Below are 6,080 nucleotides of genomic sequence, written 5' to 3' on the forward strand. Positions count from 1 at the left end.
AAGACCATCAATCTTTAACCTAGGGGCAAAACATAAGAAATTAGGGCAAATATAGGCTTCTATAAATAGAAGCTAGAAAAAGAAAGAGAGACAAATTGTTTGGAGTGTGATAAAATATTTCCTATATATAGAGAGTGATTTTTCTTGCATCTTCATCTGGCGCCGTCTATGGGAAAGATAGAATGATTCATTAATTTCAGCAACGAATGACATAGCTCCGATCGAGAGCTATGATTGGAGATGAAGGCTCCCGCCAGCAAGAAGAGAACCAACAGGTTAGGCACGATGACCTGATGCAAATCGTAGAGACTCTATGAAGGGAGAATGCCAAACACTTAAAAAAAATTCAATAAAAGTGAAGTGGCAGAGTGGCCAATCGCCAAACACTTAGAAAATTTTTCAAACAAAATTGAAATTTAATTGTAAACACAAATATGACGCCAAACACTTAGAAAAATTTTCAAACAAAAACACTTAGCAAGAAATTCAAACAAGAATTGAAGATCTCTGGATTCAACAAAAAAACTCTTTTATTAATTCATTTCAAGTACAAATAGGCATCCCTCTCTTCAATTACATTTAAAAAAAAAAAAAAAAAAAAAAAGGGAAGTAAGGGAAAAAATAAAGTAAAGGGGCCATAAAGCTAGGTTGCATCCTCTATGATCTCTACTTCATCAGATCCATCAGGGGGTAGGAAGGGTTGGAGCAACAGGAGCAGGTCCGTCCTTTCCCAGTAGAAGGAGAACGAAGGGTCAGAGAGCCATCTGCAGCCTCAACTACCTTTTTGCATTCGACAAAGACCTCTTCAAGATCATCAGGAAGAGGATTCACGTAAGTACCAAGAGGGTCAATCTTCAGATTCTGTTCACAGTCATTCGGTCCATCATACACCTTACCAGGTGACTGCGCGATTGACAACCAACACTCAAAGTGCGATAAAGATTGTGGCCAAACTTAAATTTGTAAAATACCACTATCACTACTAACTACTAAAGTAACAAGAGTGAGTAGGGATCGTCCCAAGGGAAAGAGAAGGTATTCCGGAATTAATGTTAGATTAGTAGGTCGAATAATCAAAAGGGGTTTAATTATACTACAATGTAAACTAAAGTAATGCAATATAAAGCAAGTAAAATAAGTGAGATGTAGAGAATGAGAGAGGGTTCTTGGGACATAGAGTTCATCACTAAGCATTGATTTTCTAGACATTCAACATTTGATAAATTAGGAAGATTATATGTTGTAAACAAGGTGTGTGCAATTGATTGGATTGATAAACTTGGATGGCCAAGTAAGCATACATTGTCCAAACAATCAAGTGGATAGCACAATATATCAAATTAAGCCATTAATCCTTCCATAAGCCCACAATCAATGCACACTTAACAATCTAGAGAAATATACTACTTGTACTCATAAGCATGGATCATCAAACAACAAGAATGGAATGTCCACCTATCTAGGTAATTAAGACAATTAAACTACAACTATGCTAATGACATGAAAATTAAACTAATTAAACTAAGGATGTGGTATAATCCATCAAGAAATAAGTATGAACCATCAAATAAACCACAAGAGTAATCCATTAAGCACCATGCCTTGACCCACACTAGACTCATCAATTTAATATACATAGACATGCATCAAGTGTAAAGAATCAAGTGTAAAGCATATGACCATTCATTCCAATATACATAGACATATGAATAGAATTAAAAGATCAATTGGAAGTATTAAACTACACAAATCATGTAAAAACAAGATTTATATAAAACAGCTCAAAACAATAGTTACAAACCAAATCCCCATTAATTACAATCATCAAAGTCTAGGAAGTATGCTTAGGGTTATCTCTAACCCTAAGAGAATAGTCTAGCCACTCATGATTGGTGTCACCCAACCCTCAAGGGCTTCCTCCATGGTTAAATTCATCTTTCTCCTTGGTGTTCTTAGTGGAAACCCTAAAAGAATGAAGAACTCTCCCAAAAATGTAATGTTTTCTCTCTAATCTCTAGCCAATCTCTAAACTAACCCACCTACATGCTAAAAATAACCAAATTCCTTATATAGGTAACTCAAATGTCACACCCAATGGTCAGACCTCGTGCACTAGGACCTCCAAATGATTACACCACTAGCACACCTTCAATTCAGCTTGAAATCTGTTTTTCACGCATTTTGAGGCAGTTCGATCGATCACATGGTTGCTCTGATCGATCGAAGTAAGGCGGTGCATTTATTTGGATAAGGACAAGGCTGAGATATTTATGGGAAAAGGACAAAAGTGGTTGGTGAAGATAAGATCAAAAGATTCGATCGATCGAAGGAAAGGTTGGATCGATCGAAAAGGAAATTTTCCTGAGGATAAGGACAAGAGGTTCGATCCATCATGGCATGGTTGGAACGATCGTAGTGCAATCGATCATGGCCCTGTTCGATTAATCATAGAGGACTTTTTCACCACTTTGTTTCCACTTTGCTCCTTTTTTTTAACTAGACTTTAGATTGCTTCCTCCAGTGCTCTAATTTAACTGATTTTACATGTTTTAGAGATAAGTGTCTGAAAAGGGGAATAACATGAAATTAGACTAAAACGGGAAAATAAGATAGATAAAGGTCCTAGAACATTCATGATTAAGGGGTTTAAATGTGCACATTTCAGCGCTTATCACCAGGGTCAGTCAAATTACTGTGGTTTATAAACCTGTCTCTATAACCATTGGTAAAGCAAACAGCCCCAATCTGGGAAAACCGTTCGTGCATGGCTTTTTTCCCCGTCTTCACTCTGCTCAGGAGCTCAAGAAGACAGACTATCTCTCCATTGAGCTCATCATTCTTTTGCTCCAAGGCAAGCTGAGCAACCCTCTCTGCCTCTAGCTGACCAACCAACTCAGCTCGAGCATTGTCTACAGTAGTAAACTTCTCTTTGGTAAGTCAAACCCGAGTCTAAGCACCCTTCAGGTCATCCTCATCCTTTTTTACTCGGGAGGCTAACTGACTGACCGTTTTGTCACTCTGCTCAATCGTCCTTTGCATAGCTGTAATGCCGAACAAAGTCTGCAAGGCTAATAAAGGCATCTAGAGAGTTAAAATAAATGAGTCAATGGGTTAATCCCCAAAAAGAATTTATGAATTAAAGTAGAAGAGAAGGGGCAAGGCATACCTCAACTGCTTCAAGAAGGATCCAACTAAAAATCTCCTCCCTGCTGAGTTTAACCTAGCCTCCAAGTCCTTTAGAGTCCACATATTCTTGTAGTAGGCCCATCCCTGAACATGGTGTCATCAAGAGACACCATGGAGCTATCATCTCTAATGAAAACTGGCCTAAAGGGGATAACAATTTCGGCATTGGGATAGACGACATCGGGATTTTGAGGGGGTTCATCTGAACGGCACTTTCTGATCACTATCCCTTGGCTCCCTTCCGCCTTTGGCTTGACCCCTTGTCATCACCCCTCACATCTCCTTCAACAACCCTCTTGCCTAGGGCTTTATCAAAAATGGCAGAAGAGGGGACGGTAGCCTGAGTGGAGGTCGTCTGGGTGGAGGCAGAAAGAGAATGAGGGATAGGAAAGCCATTCAGGTCAACAAATGCAAGCCTTTCATTCCTCCTTGCCCTGCCAAAGGTGGGAATTGGAGTATCTTCCATTGGTAAGATTTGGCTTGCTACAACTGTAATTTTCTTTAAAGCCACTTATGTTAAGAAAATTGAGGCTTTAGGGATGTTGTTCTAAACAGACAACTGCAGCAGAATCCTAAGCCTCGCTTTGCAAATCTCGAAATCAAAGAAGTCAGAAAAAAATCCCAAGTGATGGGCAAGAAAACCACAAAAGTGTGGAAGACACTCTTGACACGTGCACTCATATATATGTGTTTTATATGGAGTGAAGGTTGGAAGGGCACTCATCCTGAACTCTCTGGGTATGGTAGGAAAAGGGGTCTGAGGGGACTTCCAATTGCCCCGAATAACAATAGGATTCTTCTTCCATTTCTTGTTCGAATCAGAAGTGTCAGTGCAAATTTTTCGATCAGTAATAGGATGGAGATGGTACCGAACGCCATTTTTACTGGTCCTAATCACTTTATAGCAAAAGAAAAGGTTAAATGCATCTAACTGAAGGCCCCGTTCTAGATTTAAGAATATTAAGGCAGAAATAATCCTATAGAAGTTAGGATTTAACTAAAGTGTAGCGACCCGAACCCGAGTATCCGAATCGCTAACCGGGTCCTTACCCAAACCCGAGATCATCTAGGGGTAATGCTGTCATTTTTAAGGATAAGATATAACTAGTACAATTCACAGATCCTTCTAGTACTCATTGGTGGAATGACCCTAATTATAAAGGTCCAGCATGTGAATATAAGGAAAATTTTATATTTTTATTTTTTTGTTATTTCAGTTTAAATGGTACCTAATAGACTACCCCTGTATGGTAGTCAGCTAACCCCAAGTAGACTACCCCTGTATGGTAGTCGACTAACCGTAAAGGAATACCTGGATGCGAGGAAGAGGGAAAAAAAAGAAGTCTATTACATGCTTCAATGGCCATAACCCTTTAGTTTAAGTTACAACAAAATGAAAATGGTTACAATTACAGCCCCGATGTCACAAAATTATACATGTTATAATAAGGTTTTACAGAATGGTGTTTAACTATAAAAGGTAACCAAAAACAGTCTTCTAATCAATACTAAACTTATGGTGGATTGTCGTCCGCCACTTCCTTTCCATATCCTGAAAATAGTAAAATAATGGGGTGAGCATAACCGCTCAGTAGAAGTCACCTAAGGCGCCAACTTTGGACTCCCTTGAATCACGTAACACATAAGGGAATAATAAAAAATGGGGTCATACATTGGGAGTCCGTATAACATTTATAATATAACAAGCAGTGTTCTCAATCACATAACATAATTCTACAAAATGTCGTGCATGATATGAAATGTAATACACCCTGTCCCAACTTGGTCTATACCGACCCAACTCTCACTTTTTTGAAAACCCGTTAACTGACTTTACCAAGGCGAGATTAATAATTATCCCTGATTACAATTATGGCAAAGCTTGGTAGCTGTGAAAGGGCCTAGTATCAACTTTTTTATGCCTTACACTGGGCCACGCTTCCTTTAGGTCAAGCTAGCCCCGGACTCGCGAATTCCAGTTCGATTTAAAAAAATTCACTTTGCATTTCAAGCTAAACCTTTCCTTGGTATGAACTTCCTTTTCTCAAAACCTTTTTCAAACTCTTTTCATGCCATGTCATGCAATGCACCATCTCACATCTTCTTGACATCAAAATCAACAATATAGTAATAACACATCAACATGGCATTCCCAGCTCACTATTTGTAAACACGACATTTATGAGAATTATCCTTAAGCATGCTTAATATAAAATCACTCACAAATCAATATCATACTATCAACCATACATTAACATAACTTCTATAGAATAAAATCAAGCATGCCTTTGACACATAATTGAAAACCAATCATGCTTTAAACATTTAACATAGTGTTAAAAACACAAGGCGGAAATTTCATTTCACAGTTCACAAATTTTCAAAATATAAGAAGAAGTATTAGAATTGCTCAATTAAAAGGCAAATCTTGAGGCTTTAGGAAGACCCCTACCTTAATTGGAGACGAAGAACCCAAGAAGCCCCAAATCAGCTCAAGAAACCCTAAATCATGAAATTTAAGGTAGTTCCAAACCAAAAATTGCTCCGATCAAAACGAAGTTCTCGTCGTGCTCATCGACTTTATCTTCGATGACAACGTCAAATTCCCAATGGAAAAACCTAAATCTAAGCTTCAAAGTGTGGTGAAATGAAAAGGAAAATAGAAAATGAGAAGGAGAAAGTGCACTGTGTGAGAGAGAGATGATCTGATCATCATCTAAAGTGATTCCAAAGTCATAAGTAATGGCTTACTTAGTGGCGGTCCCACAATTACCAAATATCTCATTTTACTTTATAACATATATATATATATATATATACACACACAACAAACATAATACCACCACACATTTAAACATGTACCCACAAAATTATACAAAATAACAATGACCCGA

The sequence above is a fragment of the Cornus florida genome, unplaced genomic scaffold (genome assembly GCF_030987335.1).
Source record: "Cornus florida cultivar Cherokee Brave unplaced genomic scaffold, ASM3098733v1 CherokeeBrave_3.0.0_Hap2_Chr06, whole genome shotgun sequence".
NCBI classification, from domain to species: Eukaryota; Viridiplantae; Streptophyta; class Magnoliopsida; order Cornales; family Cornaceae; genus Cornus; species Cornus florida.